This window comes from Trachypithecus francoisi, unplaced genomic scaffold (genome assembly GCF_009764315.1).
Source record: "Trachypithecus francoisi isolate TF-2019V2 unplaced genomic scaffold, Tfra_2.0 Lachesis_group3, whole genome shotgun sequence".
Classification (NCBI taxonomy): Eukaryota; Metazoa; Chordata; class Mammalia; order Primates; family Cercopithecidae; genus Trachypithecus; species Trachypithecus francoisi.
In genome coordinates, this window is record NW_022681468.1 from 89074892 (window position 1) to 89090988 (window position 16097).

General features: G+C 36.9%; 1 protein-coding gene across 12 annotated transcripts in view; it reads right to left on the reverse strand.

Moving 5' to 3' along the window:
* MEF2A (myocyte enhancer factor 2A) overlaps positions 1-16097 on the reverse strand; it is a 162309-nt gene that overhangs the window by 51883 nt on the left and 94329 nt on the right. The window lies entirely within an intron of this gene.

Sequence of the window (16097 nt, forward strand, 5' to 3'; positions counted from 1 at the left end):
AGTCTCGCTCTGTCGCCCAGGCTGGAGTGCAGTAGCACAATCTTGGCTCACTGCAAGCTCCGCCTCCCAGGTTCACGCCATTCTCCAGGCACAGTCTCCAAAGTAGCTGGGATTATAGGTGCCCACCACCATGCCCGGCTAATTTTTTTTGTAGTTTTAGGAGAGATGGGGGTTTTACCATGTTAGCCAGGATGGTCTTGATCTCCTGACCTTACGATCTGCCCACCTCGGCCTCCCAAAGTGCAGGTATTACAGGCGTAAGCCACCGTGCCTGGCCCTTTCTGGAGAATTTTCTTGAGTGCCATTAAAATATCTCCTGGATTATACTGACTTTTTTTTTTTTACTTACTTTGGGGTAAGTATAATGCAAAAAACAGTTGGTTTTCTGATTTTTAACTTAAAGTCATCATGAAATAACTTGTCCGGTACTTAAAAAAGTAAATTAAAAACCAAGAGTCTGAAGATATACAGAATATTCCTTTACTTTCAGAATGTCTAATTTCTTTCCTTCTTCTTTTAAAAAAAATCCTGGTGGGTCTTAAAGTAGAGTTACAGGGCTCAACACTGAAATGGCTGAGACTTCTTAATTTTCTGGCCAACTGCACAGAAGGATTAAGAAGTTAAAATTTCCAAGTAAGCCTAACTAACAGAGCTTTATTAGGAAACAAAGCTTGATCACTGAACTAGTCCCAGAGAAGTTCATCAATAAATGATTAAATTAGATCTAAAGATATTTTTAATTATTTCATAGCAGATCTTAGTATCCTTTAAATATGATTAGCAATAATTACGGATGTTTATTTTACTCCCTTTTTCTTGAACGAAGTGGAATATAAACAGTACATTAAGATTCAAGAATTTTGTTCTTAGTTTCTCCAAAGTCAAATTATTTTTAAAATTCACTTTATTCCATTTGATTTTTTAAAATTTTCCATGAACAATCATAAGCAATCACTAGTATAGGTACGTTAGCTTATTAAATTACTTAGCATGTGCATATAGCAAACACGACATCTATTTCTCCAACACTTTCTCCATGGCACTAGGCTCTATGAGCCTAAGTAATCACATGGACTTTTATGTGTGCTTGGCCATAAAAGGTCCTGTTGTTGGGAGCACTAAAGGATAAAGGCATTTATCACCCCCCCCCCCCCCCCCACCCATGGTAGCAAGTTTACTTGCCAAATCTTTCCAAGTAGCTATGGGCAGTGAAAACGTAGACACTCAGAACACTGGAACACATTGAACTCTTAAAACCTACACAGCACTAGAAACAGAACAAATATAGTAGGTGCCTACACACAGATCTTATCATAAAGTTGTTGATTTATTCTAGTCCTCAATCTCTGATATTTCCCTTCAACTTTCATCTATTTTAAGACTAGTTAATTCAGTCTTGCTCTTCTTAGTAAGCAGTAATGCTTATCACTGAAATTTTCACAAATGGCAATCACCAAGTATATATCTCTTTGATCATATTTTAATTGCCAGAGAAAAAAGACGATAGCTTTTGTTCAATAACTACATGAAATTTTTATTCTACAAGAGTAAAGAGTAGGGTTAACCCCACTTGTATTTATGAGGAAGGAAAGTGCTCTGGTATCTCCAGCTCTGCAAGCTTTCACTTCAGATGGGGTTTCTGTCACCATGAGAGAATTTAAGAGGCTCTATCAGCTTTGTAGATAATAAGCTAATGTACCTCTGTTTAACAGGCAACTTGTGTCTCCTTATCACTAAAACATGAAGAGTTGTTTTGAGGACCCAACTACCATAAAAAGACTTTTTCTGTCTTCACATTACCAAATAGCACAACAGTAGAAGTTTCTCCTGTGCCACTGGTACTAACAGGTGGAATGCCATAATCTATTAAGAAGGCCAGGCAAGGTACATATGAACCAGGCCAGCTTCAGTCTTCTCACGCACAAGTTAGTCACAATACAGACACTTGCTCAATGAGGAAAACACAGTGTGAAAGGTCACCACTATGAGAGATCTGCTTATTCCTCATAAAGAAAAAGGAGAAAAATGCATCAGGAGTGCTAGTACTGTGTACTCTTTATAGCTATTACTAGTCATTATCATAATCCATTCTAAAGTAAAGAGAACTTCAAAGATACTTTATTTCTTGTAAATAATGTGAGTTTTTCTATGCCATTCCGACAAACTTAAGGAGAAAACTGAACTGTGCCAAAATAATTTCAAATTTCAATGGTGTGCACCCATTTAAGTTGACTTATCCCAGTTGCTTTTCTTAAAGAAATGTATTCTAAAACATACATTACAGGCTGCTATAAAGATCAATTTAATGAGTAATTATTAATCAATTTAAGCTGACTGGATGCACCCCGTTCTGTACATGTTCCAAACTAATTCAAAGGTCCCAATTGGCAAGATTACTTAAATAAAATCCTAACATTAACACACTTATTTTTTTCATCAGTTCACTTCTATAGAAGACAGTATTTTTGGAGGGTCAGTTAAGCACTTATTAGAAACAATCATTTTTCTATTTATGTCCATTTTTCCATTTATGTCACAACAAAGTTAAATTCCATTACGATTTTAACAGTTTTTTTGTGACTTGGGCCAATTCAGGTACTTTCTGCATATTGTCATTTATGGTAGAAAATGCAAGATTTAAGTAATAAACTTAGCTAACATTTACCTTTCAACATTAGTTATGTAAGCATAGTGAAATATTTTTAAATGAACCCCAAAAAACTAAATATCTTTAAAAACTATGTATTGTTTAGAGCACATTCCAAGTTATCTGATTCTATGGGGTTTGTACCTTGGTTTTTGAGCTATTTTACAACTCTATAAACAGAAGATAATTTGTAGAAAACTTAGAGTAAAGCAAATAATTTGTGTTTGTAGATGTGCAAATAAATTCCGTCTGGTGGAAGTTCAACTGACTTCTTCCCTCCACTGTGGAAGAGCCAGTGCAAATAAATTCCGTCTGGTGGAAGTTCAACTGACTTCTTCCCTCCACTGTGGAAGAGCCAGTTTTTGTATTTATGAAGCAAATTCATTTGGCCTTCTTGGTGGGCTTATATATTTGTCTGATCTTTGAATTTACCAAGGCAACATTTTTTTCAGGCTCCCTCACTAATAAATGACTTAAAATCTTTGACTCATGTTCACTTTATATCTGTCTGACAGTCATAATTACCTTTATAAAAAACTATGTTACGGCCGGGTGTGGTGGCTCATGCCTGTAATTCCAGCACTTTGGGAGGCTGAGGCAGGCGAATCACAAGGTCAGGAAATCAAGACCTCTTGGCTAACACGGTGAAACCCCGTCTCTACTAAAAATATAAAACCAAAGCCAGCTGGGCATGGTGGCGGGCACCTGTAGTCCCAGCTACTCAGGGGGCTGAGGCAGGAGAATGGTGTGAACCCAGGAGGCAGAGCTTGCTGTGAGCCAAGATAGTGCCACTGCACTCCAGCCTGGGTGACAGAGGGAGACTCCATCTCAAAAAATAAAAAATAAAAAACACGAAAACCAAAAAACAAAATTATGTTACCACTTATGAGTGTGAAACCACCCAACTCACTGATTTCAGACCTAAATTCAGGAAAAGAGATTCCTAGTAACCCTCAATAGAACGTATTATTGGAGCAAGTATTGGTTTTTTTTGTTTTTGTTTTTGTTTTGTTTTGAGACGGAGTCTCGCTCTGTCGCCCAGGCTGGAGTGCAGTGGCCGGATCTCAGCTCACTGCAAGCTCCGCCCCCCGGGTTTACGCCATTCTCCTGCCTCAGCCTCCCGAGTAGCTGGGGACTACAGGCGCCCGCCACCGCGCCCGGCTAGTTTTTTGTAATTTTTAGTAGAGACGGGGTTTCACCGTATTAGCCAGGATGGTCTCGATCTCCTGACCTCGTGATCCGCCTGTCTCGGCCTCCCAAAGTGCTGGGATTACAGGCTTGAGCCACCGTGCCCAGCCAAGTATTGGTTTTTAAAAGGAAGAAGCAGTATGCTGTTCTTTAAAATTTTTTTAAAAATATTTGATTAATCTGTATTAATTTGTTATAATATCAAGTATCAAGGAAATATGAAAAGAGAGGGCCTGTGGCCTTTCAATACTCATCTTCAAAATCTTGTGATAATTCATAAATTCTTATTTATATTACAGCATTAAGAATGTTAACTGTCTAGAACAGCAAACCCCACAGCCTTCCTTTCCATCAGAAGCTACTAAGACCTAAAATGAAATTCAAGTTGGTGGAGGAAGAGAGGAGGGCATACTGCCTAAAAATATTTCCAGGAAAAAGGAATCCCTACATGATATCCACACTATTTCTGTGTTGCAAATGTCCAAACTGAACTTAAAAGAGAAGGTTTTGCTTTGTTGTCCAGTATTAATTAAATGAGTTTTACCTAAAGGAAGAGGAATTTTAAAAGGCTTCTTTCTTGGCCGGGCGCGGTGGCTCAAGCCTGTAATCCCAGCACTTTGGGAGGCCGAGACAGGCGGATCACGAGGTCAGGAGATTGAGACCATCCTGGCTAACACAGTGAAACCCCGTCTCTACTAAAAAATACAAAAAAATAGCCGGGCGAGGTGGCGGGCGCCTATGGTCCCAGCTACTCGGGAGGCTGAGGCAGGAGAATGGCGTAAACCCGGGAGGCGGAGCTTGCAGTGAGCTGAGATCCGGCCACTGCACTCCAGCCTGGGCGACAGAGCGAGACTCCGTCTCAAAAAAAAAAAAAAAAAAAAGACTTCTTTCTTTTGTTTTGTTTTTTTATTTGCTGACCTTTTTTTTTAAAATTAGTATTACACTTTAAGTTCTGGGGTACATGTGCAGAACGTGCAGGTTTATTATATAGGCATACATGTGCCATGGTGGTTTGCTGCATCCATCAACCCGTCATCTACATTAGGTATTTCTCCTAATGCTATCCCTAGACTAGCCCCCGACCCCCTGACAAGCCCCAGTGTGTGATGTTCCACTCCCTGTGTCCATGTGTTGTCATTGTTCAACTCCCACTTATGAGTGAGAACATGCAGTGTTTGGTTTTCTCTTTTTGTGTTAGTTTGCTGGGAATGATGGTTTCCAGTGTCATCCACGTCCTTGCAAAGGACATGAACTCATTTTTTTTATGGCTGCCTAGTATTCCATGGTGTATATGTGCCACGTTTTCTTTATCCAGTCTATCACTAATGGGCATTTGGGTTGGTTCCAAGTCTTTGCTATTGTGAACAGTGCCGCAATAAACATACGTGTGCATGTGTCTTTATAGCAGAATGATTTATAATCCTTTGGGTATATACTCAGTAATGGGATTGCTGGGTCAAATGGTATTTCTAGTTCTAGATCCTTGAGGAATCACCACACTGTCTTCCACCATGGTTGAACTAATTTACACTCCCACCAACAGTATAAAAGTGTTCCTATTTCTCCACATCCTCTCCAGCATCTGTTGTTTCCTGACTTTTTAATGATCACCATTTTAACTGGCGTGAGATAGTATCGCATGGTGGTTTTGATTTGCATTTCTCTAATAACCAGTGATAATGAGCTTTTTTTCATATGTCTGCTGGCTGCATAAATGTCTTCTTTTGAGCAGTGTCTGTTCATATCCTTCACCCACTGTTTGATTTTTTTTTTTTTTTTTGTCAATTTAAGTTCTTTGTAGATTCTGGATATTAGCCCTTTGTCAGATGGACAGATCGCAAAAATTTTCTCCCATTCTGTAGGTTGCCTGTTTACTCTGATAGTTTCTTTTGCTGTGCAGAAGCTCTTTAGTTTAATCAGATTCGATTTGTCTATTTTGGCTTTTGTTGCCATTGCTTTTGGTGTTTTAGTCATGAAATCTTTGCCCATGCCTATGTCCTGAATGGTACTGCCTAGATTTTCTTCTACAGTTTTTATGGCTTTAGGTCTTATGTTTAAGTCTTTAATCCATCTTGAGTTAATTTTTAAGGTGTAAGGAAGGGATCCAGTTTCAGCTTTCTGCATATGGCTAGCTAGTTTTCTCAACACCATTTATTAAATAGGGAATCCTCTCTCCATTGCTTGTTTTTCTTTCTATCCACTGCTGACCAAACACTCCAAAGAGTAGGAAGGCTCTTGAGTTTAAATTTCCATACCAATTTAAGGAAAAACAATGAAGGCCTGAAATTTAGTGAGTGCCCTGGTTAAAACCTCCATTTAGGTTAGTTATATCCACGTCTGTTTCTTTGATGAGGCTATTTTACAACACTACAGAGATGGACATTAGTTAACTTACAGAAAACTTGTAGTAGCTGCAAATAATTCTCGTTTGCAGAAATTGTTTCCTATGAAATACCACTGATTGTCACCCTGTGGATACTGACCACTTTTGTTTCTATTTATAAATTTGCTCCTGCATTCTTTAACTATACATGTGTTATATTTTGAGTTCTCCTCTGTTTATGATCTTATTGTTCCCTCATTCATTAATGAATCAAATAAAATCTCTAATATGTTCATTTTATAATTTTATGACAGGAATGTTTATGCCTTCGTTCAAATCTAATCTGCAACTTGGAAGACTTATAATCCCGACTACCCGTTGCACACTTTCATTTGGATATTTTACTAACATTTCTATTTCAACTTAGCCAAGATAGAATTCATTAGCTTTTATTAAACAGGTCTCTCCATTGGACTTACCAACCTAGTCGACTTTATTCCCTTTATTCTCTCTCTACATTCACATGGAATACCAAATTTTGTATATTATTTCCCTTTCTACTGTCCCCATACTCACTCAAGCCTGCACTATCTTATGTCTAGACTCTTCTTTTTTCCACTTTTCTCTCTCTCCATTCTACCTGTTCCATAAATTGTTACCAATACAGTTCCCCTCAGTACCATGCTGAATTTCTCACCTGTTTTAAATCAATTTATTTTTACATGAAGATTATCAGTTGTGCCTGCAAGGAGAGTTATCTTGTAAACCAGCCTTGGTGGCAGAGATGAGAGACCATGGAGCCCTTAATATGGAGTTCCTGGTGTCAGGCCTTCAAGAAGCCAGATACTCCTTCCTCCTGCCTTTGAGTGCTATCTGTCTAAATCCTTTCAATAAATTCTTTCTTTAATTGGAGCCACTTTAAATGGGTTTCTATCCCTTATAATCAAAGAAGCACAAGGAAGAAAACTTGTCAGTGATCCTTTAGGTAACACACACTATTAGCCTCTTTATCCAACTCACATATTTCTCAAAATAAGTCTGGCTAGTACCTCCACAACCTAGAATTCATAAAGAGTCTCAAACCTAGAAGTGATGATTAATTACTGCTGTTGGTCAAAGATAACTGATTGAAATAATGGTATCTACCCAACAAAAATCTTTTAAGTCATATGTCCTGTCATACTACTTATAGAGTACTCGCAACCTTCCCTTTCAAATTCAAGGAAACATTTACAGAATTCTGGGTATATGCTATCACTTGGCTGACCCTGTACATCTGCTTCTCATTTTCTGGTTTATATACTAAGCCTCTTGGTGAAACAAGAGATGGAAAGGATTAAGGGAAGAGTTGAAAAGAGAAAGAAAAAAGAGACTTGAGAAGACAAAACAATACTGTTTAGACTTTTCTCTAAGTATGTTGTTTTCTTTTACATAATAAACTTACAAAAATTTATTTCAAAATGAATTACTAATTAGGCAGGGCAACTCATTTAAAATGGGTTTCTTTTAGCTTATGCTCTTTCATGTTAAATACTCAGCAAGAAATTATATATTTAAAATTTCAGCCACATTTTCCATGGAAATGTTATACGTATAAAATAGTTAAATACAAACTTTTATATACAAAATATAAAAAGTTTTATATATATAAAAACTTGCATGGAAAATAAACGTGTCTAAAATTTTAAATATATATATGTGATTCTATTTGTTTGGAATGGAATCTGACAATTAAAAGTTGAGTATATGTGAAAAGTTTTTTCAGTTCCTGGTAGGCAGGAGTTAAAAGTGCAGTCCATTTCGGGGCGTGTGTGTGTGTATATTTATACAAACATATATAATGTGTGCATATATATATGTGTGTGTGCACATATGCATATTGCTATGATCTTTGGCATCTGTTTACAGAGTAAATAAATCAGGATTATCTTCCCAAATATGTTTAAATAAATATTTAAAGCATATGGGCTCTTAAATAAGAACTTATAAATATCCCAAGAGACTGGCATTTTCTGGAATCTTGACATATGCCACTAAATTTTGGATAGAAGAGCCTATACTGCTGGAGTATTTGCTAGAGCCCGTGCCTGCACTTTTAACTCCTGCCTACCAAGAACTGAAAAAAAATTAACATATGGTCAACTTTATAATTGCCAAATTCCATTCCAAACTAATAGAATCATAGCACTTAGAAGTGAAACTATGGAATTGAAAGTACTCAAAAATTATAAATGCATGGTTTTTAAATGAATGAGGAGTTAACGGATTTAAGTCGATTAAATAAACCCACAAAACATTTGACCACCCACCTTAAACCTCATTGCTGTGACACAGCTGAGCAGTAAATGCTCCATAAATACTGGCTGAGTAGTCAGTAAATCCAGCACAAGTATAAGCAAGTGCTTGTAAAATAAAGAAATCATGGCTTGGGCCGGGCGCGGTGGCTCATGCCTGTAATCCTAGCACTTTGGGAGGCCGAGATGGGAAGATCACTTTAGGTCGGGAGTTTGAAACCAGCGTGGCCAACATGGTGAAATCCTGTCTATACTCAAAATACAAAAAAATTAGCCAGACATAGTGGCAGACACCTGCAATCCCAGGTACTCAGGAGGATGAGGCAGGAGAATCGCTTGAACCCCAGGAGGTGGAGGTTGCAGTGAGCCGAGATCGTGCCACTGCACTCCAGTCTGGGTGACAGAGCAAGACTCTGTCTCAAAGAAAAAAAAAAGGAAAAAAGAAATCATGTCTCAAGTTTCAAGACATTTTTTAAATTTCAAGAATATTTTAAAAATGAGAAAAGTTCTCTTTCCTTATTGTAAATAATTATTTCCAATTTTGAAACATATACTACCTATTCTTTCTAGCTACTCTGACAAAACATAAAAATAATTTTTAAAAATTGTGAAATAGGAAAGGTATGTACAAGTTTATATAAAATTCAACAAATAATTATAAAGTGAACATTAGTCATTTCAATCAGGTCAAAAAAATAGACCAGGCCGGGCGCGGTGGCTCAAGCCTGTAATCCCAGCACTTTGGGAGGCCGAGACGGGCGGATCACAAGGTCAGGAGATCGAGACCATCCTGGCTAACCCGGTGAAACGCCGTCTCTACTAAAAAATATAAAAAACTAGCCGGGCGAGGTGGGGGGGCGCTTGTAGTCCCAGCTACTCGGGAGGCTGAGGCAGGAGAATGGTGTAAACCCAGGAGGCAGAGCTTGCAGTGAGCTGAGATCTGGCCACTGCACTCCAGCCTGGGCGACAGAGCGAGACTCCGTCTCAAAAAAAAAAAAAAAAAAAAAAAAAAATAGACGAAGGCCAGAACCCTCCCTATCTCCCTTCATCACATAACCCTCTCCTCCCACCTTTACAGGTAATACCATCCTAACTCTGTGATGACAATTATCTGGATTTTCTTTATAGGTTTACCACACATATACATATCCCTAAAATATAATTTAGCTATGCCTATTTGTGAATGATATGTAAATGGTACCACACACATGTAAATGGTACCACACACAGTATGCTATTCAGTCTTGCCTCTTTCATTAACACTGTTTATGAGATTCCTCCATAGAGTTACATAGAGTTATAGCTGGTTCATTTTCACTAAATATTGTATTACATGGTTTGGAAAAAAAAAAAAAAACTTGTATCCATTCTATAGCAGACAGACATTGGAGAAGCTTCAATCTTTTGAATCTATAAAAACGCTGCTGTGGACATTTCTGTAGACAGTCTACTGCATAATGTGCACACATTTCTCTTGAGTATGTATTCTTAGGAATAGAAGTATTAGTTCATAAAATATGTGGATCTTCGGCTATACTAGATGATGTCAAACTGTCTTTTAAAGTAATTGTCTTAATGTGCATTCCTACCTGTGGGATTTAATTTGCAATACCAACCACTAATGAAGTCAAGCACGTTTCATATCTATTGGCCATGTGGATGTTCTCTTTTGCGAGGCACCTATTCATTCAAGTACTTTGCTAAGTTTTCTACTGCCTTTTGATAATTGTTTTATAGTAGTTCCTTTATTTATTTTTATAGTAACTATTTTATAAGTAGTCAATGTAAGCCCTTGGCTAATTTTATACACTGTAAAAATATTTTCCCATTATGTGGCATTAAAAGAAAAACAAAAAGCGCTCATCTTTGGATGAAGAGTTCTTGAACAGAGTCAAATTTATCAGTTTTTTTCCTTTCCAGTTATCCATATAATAGTGATTTTTATGTCTTATATAAGAAATCCTTTCCAAAATCATGAGGATATTCTCCTATATCATCCTGTAAATAGCTTTACAATTTTGCCTTAGGTCTATAAGCATCCTGGAGGTAATTTTGTATAAAATCCGGCGTAAGTCCAATTTCATGAGTTTTCCACATGGATATCCAATTGTCCCTACACCACTGCTTAAGGAGTTTGTTCTGCCACCTCTATCATATATTAAGTATCAATATATGCATGGTTCTGTTTCTGAGCTATTATTCCATTGGTATGTTTGGCATTTGGTATTTGTGCCACTGCCACTGCATGTTCATTCTTATAGCTTTAAAATTAGTCTCAATATATTGTAGTGCAAAACCCTCTCACCTTGTTCTTCCTCAATGTCTTCTATTTTCTCTGTGAACTTTAGAATCAGTTGTTGAAATTCTTTCAAAAAGAATTTCTTGGGAGTCTGATTGATATTTCATCAACTCTACAGAGATTATCTTATGTGGCAAAGATATATATAATTTGAGACTTCTGATCCATGAATATGGTATAACTCTATATTCCTAGGATATATTCAACTTAGTCATAATATATTATCTCTTCTACATATTACTGGATTTAATCTCTGTATAAGTAATGCTAGATGCTTTGATAAATCCATAAATCTCAGTGGCTTAACACAATGAAAGTTGATCTCATTCATACAAAGCCCAAGAAGGATGTTTCTTATTCTCAGTGAGCCCTGTGTGAGAGCCCCTGTGTCAGAGCCCAAAGACATTTATCTTATGGTTCCACATATAGCACCACAGGGTTCCCATTCTTAGCACATGGTATGCCCAACAGGGAAGAAAGAGTATGAAGATTATGTAGGAAGTATCTTACTGGTCATGCCTGGAAGCAGCCTGCATCATTTTCATTCACATCTCCTTGGCCAGAGGTCAGTCACATGGCCACTCCTAACCACAGGGAAGGCTAATACAGAGTCTAGTTTTATGCCCAAATAGTAGAGAAAACGGGTCATTCTGAAAATAAAAATGTCTCCCAGGCGGAGGTCGGGGAGAGCTGAGATCACGTCATTGCACTCCAGCCTGGGCAACAAGCGAAACTCTGTCTCCAAAAAAAAAAAACAGTCTACCATAAAAAAGATATGAACACAAAGTAGACGACTAACATTTTGCTAAAGACTTTCACATTTATGTTCAGTGAGACTGGCTTCTGATTATTATCTTTGCAACTCTCCTAGTGGTTTTGCTATCAAGGTTAGGCTAACTTCTAGATAATGAGGAAAGGAAAGCTCTTTGTTTTTACTATTCTTAGGAAGGGTTTGTGAAATACTGAAATTATTTCCTTCTTAAAAATTTGCTAGTATTTGCTTATGAAGCCACATGGACTTGTAGTTTTGTGGAAAACTTGACAAGATTATTCAGTTTTTCTATTTTTTCTTCATTACATTTGTTAAATTGTATTTTTCTTGAAATCTGTCCAATGAATCAAAGTTTTGAGGCATAGGATTCTGAGATTATATATGCTCAAAAAAGTATGTTAAAATCACCACTGAACAGAAAACTAAATGGTACTTTTGTGATCCTCTAGTTCATCTCCTACCCTTATAGAGGAGAATATTAAAGTTAAAAGCAATCCAGAGATCCAAGTACTCTTCCCCCACCTCACCTCAACATATAGCTGTTAAGTGACAGAACTGGGACTAGAATCTAAGTCTAGTGCTCTTTCCAATATGCTATGCTCATTTGTTAAATGGACTGCATCTATCAGTCAGCAAATCAAAGGGAGAACAGATAAGAGAGCTGTAATTAGGAACAACTTCAACGCCCGAGAAGAGATAATGTTCACCGTGTATGTGGTGGTTGTAGGCACTGTCTTCATATTCCTCTCCAGTTCCTCCGTGATCTTATTATCCCTATATTCCTCAGTGAGAAGTGTGTGGTGTTCAGGCCATGGCTTCTCTGAATTCTAAGATCTTACCCAGTTCTAAGATACTCCTAGGTCTGATGGTAAAAATCCCAACAAATGGTAGTAAGATTCCCTACCTGCCCCACCCCCTAATTTCAACAGTTTTGAGGGACTGTCTCCCAGGAGCTGGATACTGATCAGCCAGGTAGTCTCAGCTTGTCACCAGAAAGAATGCAACTCTGTTTAGATCTCCACACATAAACGTATACTAAGACAGAGCTGATTCTCAGTGCACCGCAAAGACAAGAAAGTCTATCTTCAAAAGTCCTGGAGCTTGGTTCTTCACTATCCCTTTTTGTTTACTGAATAAATACCTTAATTTGCCTGTTTCTTTCATTCAACAAAATTCATTGAAAGCACCCTACTAGATGCTGACATTTACTGATAAACTAGACGCAGATCATTAGAGGTCATCTGGTCATTCCATGAAGACTGCTTTCTTACCATGGCAGCCTGACTTGGTCTTGGTCCTTTCTTCCAAAGCAGTAGATGATTTGATTGTAACACTGATATACAGGTGTTATGCCTTCCCTCTTGAAATTTGCTCTGGGTACAGAACTCTAGGTTGCACTCTACTCCCTTCCTAAACAGTACACTTAGGATATCATTTCACTGACTCCAGATTTCATTTGTTACTTGGAAATAGCACTTCTTTGAGGATAGTCTCTTAACGTCTTTCTTGTCTTTGTTTTCTGCACAGTTTCACTCTCTCTATATATATATTTATTTATTTTACATTTACTCTACACGGGATTTGAATTTCTTAAATCTAAGGATGGTGGGCTTTCATCAATCCTAGAAAACTGTGTCATTATCTCATCAAATATTGCCTCTACCCGATTCTCTGTTTCCTTTTCCTAGAATACCAATCAAGCATAGGCTAGAACTTCTAAACATGATCCTCCTTTTCTTTAAACCTTTCTTGATATTTTCTACCTTTTAATATTTGCATTGAATTCTAGATAATTTCTTCTATCTTCAGTTCACAAATTCTCTGTGCGGTTATGGAAAATCTACTTCCACCATGTCTACTGCATTCATTAGTTTTGGTTATTATATTTTTTCACATCTTGAAGTATTTCATTCAACTCTGCTATGCCAATCCCTTTATAACTTCCTGTTTCCTACAGATATTTTCAAGCTTATTTCTTAAAACACAGAAAGTGAAACTGTTCTATAACCTACATATAACAATGTCATCTGAAATATATAAGAGCTATTTTCTGCTGTATCCTGCTGTGTTTTCCTTACTGTGCCTTGTTTTCTTGTATGCTTTGTATGATGCCTAATAGTTGTGAAAGGTTGTTTGAAAGAGATTTCTGATGCACAGAATAAGGTGACTTTCTTCAAAAAGGATATAAATTTGCTTCCCCCAGCTAACAGGGCACTAGTTTTCTTGAATGTCTTGTATTATATGACTTGGGACTACGATTCCACACAATGCTGGTAACTTGGTTTACAATCTGTCAGATATGTTCTTTTACTCTTTTCTTGTTCTCTTCTTTCCCCTATCTGCTCAGTACTAAATCTCTCTCCTTGCAATCCTTTGGGAGCAGGAGAAGGCAGTGGATTTCCTCTTTTTTTAAAGCCCCAGTTTAAAGGGGTTTGGGGGGTATCTGTTAGGCTCATAAACCTAGAAGTGATCATTTTCCCCTTGATTCTGAATCTATCAGAACCCGAATCTCAGTTTTACAAACTGTTTTATCCAGACGGGCAAATGATTCAGGGTGGCCAGAGCTTTAAATATTTCTTTACCTTTATGTTCTTACCTTCTCTTCAATTTTGGCCTGGCATATTCCTTGAGCTCTTTGATAATGTAAAAAAGTTTTTTTGTTTTGGTTTTACAGTTTATCTAGTTTTTAGATGTCTTCAGCAGAAGAGTTGATCCAGATAACCTAGCCCAACAATATCAAAATTAAAAACAAATCAACCATTTTCTAATAATATCCACAAAGTTATTGGTTTTTGTTGATGCTTTTGCTTTCTTTCTTTTTTTTTAAGTTAGATGTAGGACAGGGTTTGGCAGTTCCTCAAAAAGTTAAACATAGAACTTACTACACAATTCAAGAAATTCTACTACTAACTAGATACCCAAGAGAAGTGAAAACTTATACCCATACCAAAACTTGTACACAAACTTCATAGCAGCAAATAGAATACTATTTGGTCACAGAATGAAGTACTGATACAGCTACCATACAGATGAACCTTGAAAACATTATGCTAAGTGAAAAAGCTGGACAAAAGACCACATATTGTATGACTCCATCTATATCAAATTCCCAGAATAGGTAAATCCATAGACACAGAAAGTACATTAGTTGTTGCCAGGATGTAGGGGAAGGAGGAGTTGGTAAGTGACTGCTAATGGGTACTGGGTTTCTTTTTGGGTTGATAAAAATGTTCTGGAATTAGATAGCCTTCATGGTTGCACCAACTTGGGAACGTACTAAGAACCACTGAACTGCGTAATTTACACTGGTGAATTTTACGGTATACGAATTACATCTCATTTAAAAGAAGAGAAAAAAAGTTAATCTCAGGTATGTCTACCATATTTCAATAAGTAATTAAAATATGCATTCAATTTCACATGATAGTGAAGGATGTCTGGAGCAATTACTTATATAAAGACACAAGGTAATGTGACAGTACTACTACCGTGTATTAACCTGATGAATTAGGTTACTGAAAGCTCTGGGAATGTATACTAAGATCATGAAATTATCATACTGGAAATCATATCATATTGTCCTAAGATGCATTAGTGCATCCTAATTAAAGCGTTGTCAGCATTTCTATTCAAGTAATTTTGTGTATTTACAGGACCCACCATAGTGGCCACTAGTTACACTAAGATGCCTTATGAGCATTTCAAGCTATCTCTCCAATTATCATTTATGTTCATGTGCAGAATACAAAGCTGCATAGGTTTTGCCGTTTACGAGATTATCCAAGACTGCATACACTGCAATAGAGCAGAGGCCTCTATACTTATCTTTTTAAGTATGTTTACTTCTCTAAAGGTTGGAAGTAATATATATTAGATGTGGAAGATGGGGAGATAAGGAAATAAAGTTATCATTTCCAGTGTTACAGAGTAAAAAGAATCACGTCCTACACATTGAGTGTTTCTTCTACTTAAATATATTTTATATTTTTGTTCCTACTAGATTTTATAATATTTGATGGTTTTAATTGAGTATCATAAATACTCTTCATTTATGATTACGTGAATGCTGAAGTACACAACACTACCTTTAGTTCCATTTTATAGGTCATTATTAAGCTGTGTGCTGAATCTTTACTGAGCACTGTGAAAAATACTAATGTTCCTTAGCAAAGTCTTTGTCTCAAAGATCTACAGTCTTTCTTGCTCTCTATGGATGCGGCTTCCTCATCACTTAAATGAAGTAGAGAGCCAGATCAGAGTTTCCCAACAGTTTTATAACACACAAACCACTTTTCACAGCATTATTAGGTCAATTCTCTCTCTATATAATAATATCTATTTTATAAATTATGCACTCAAATTTTCTATAAATCAATTTTTAAAAAGCATGATGTGTCAATATATTATATGCCTTAGAACACGGCCTAAACCCCCACTTTAATCTCCCCTCTCTATTCAAACCAAATGGAATTGCATTCCTCTTTCTATAATTCTCAACATTGCTAAAAACCTATCATAAGTAATAGGTGAGATAATTCAATTTATTTTTAAAAGCTACACAGTTCTTTTAAAAT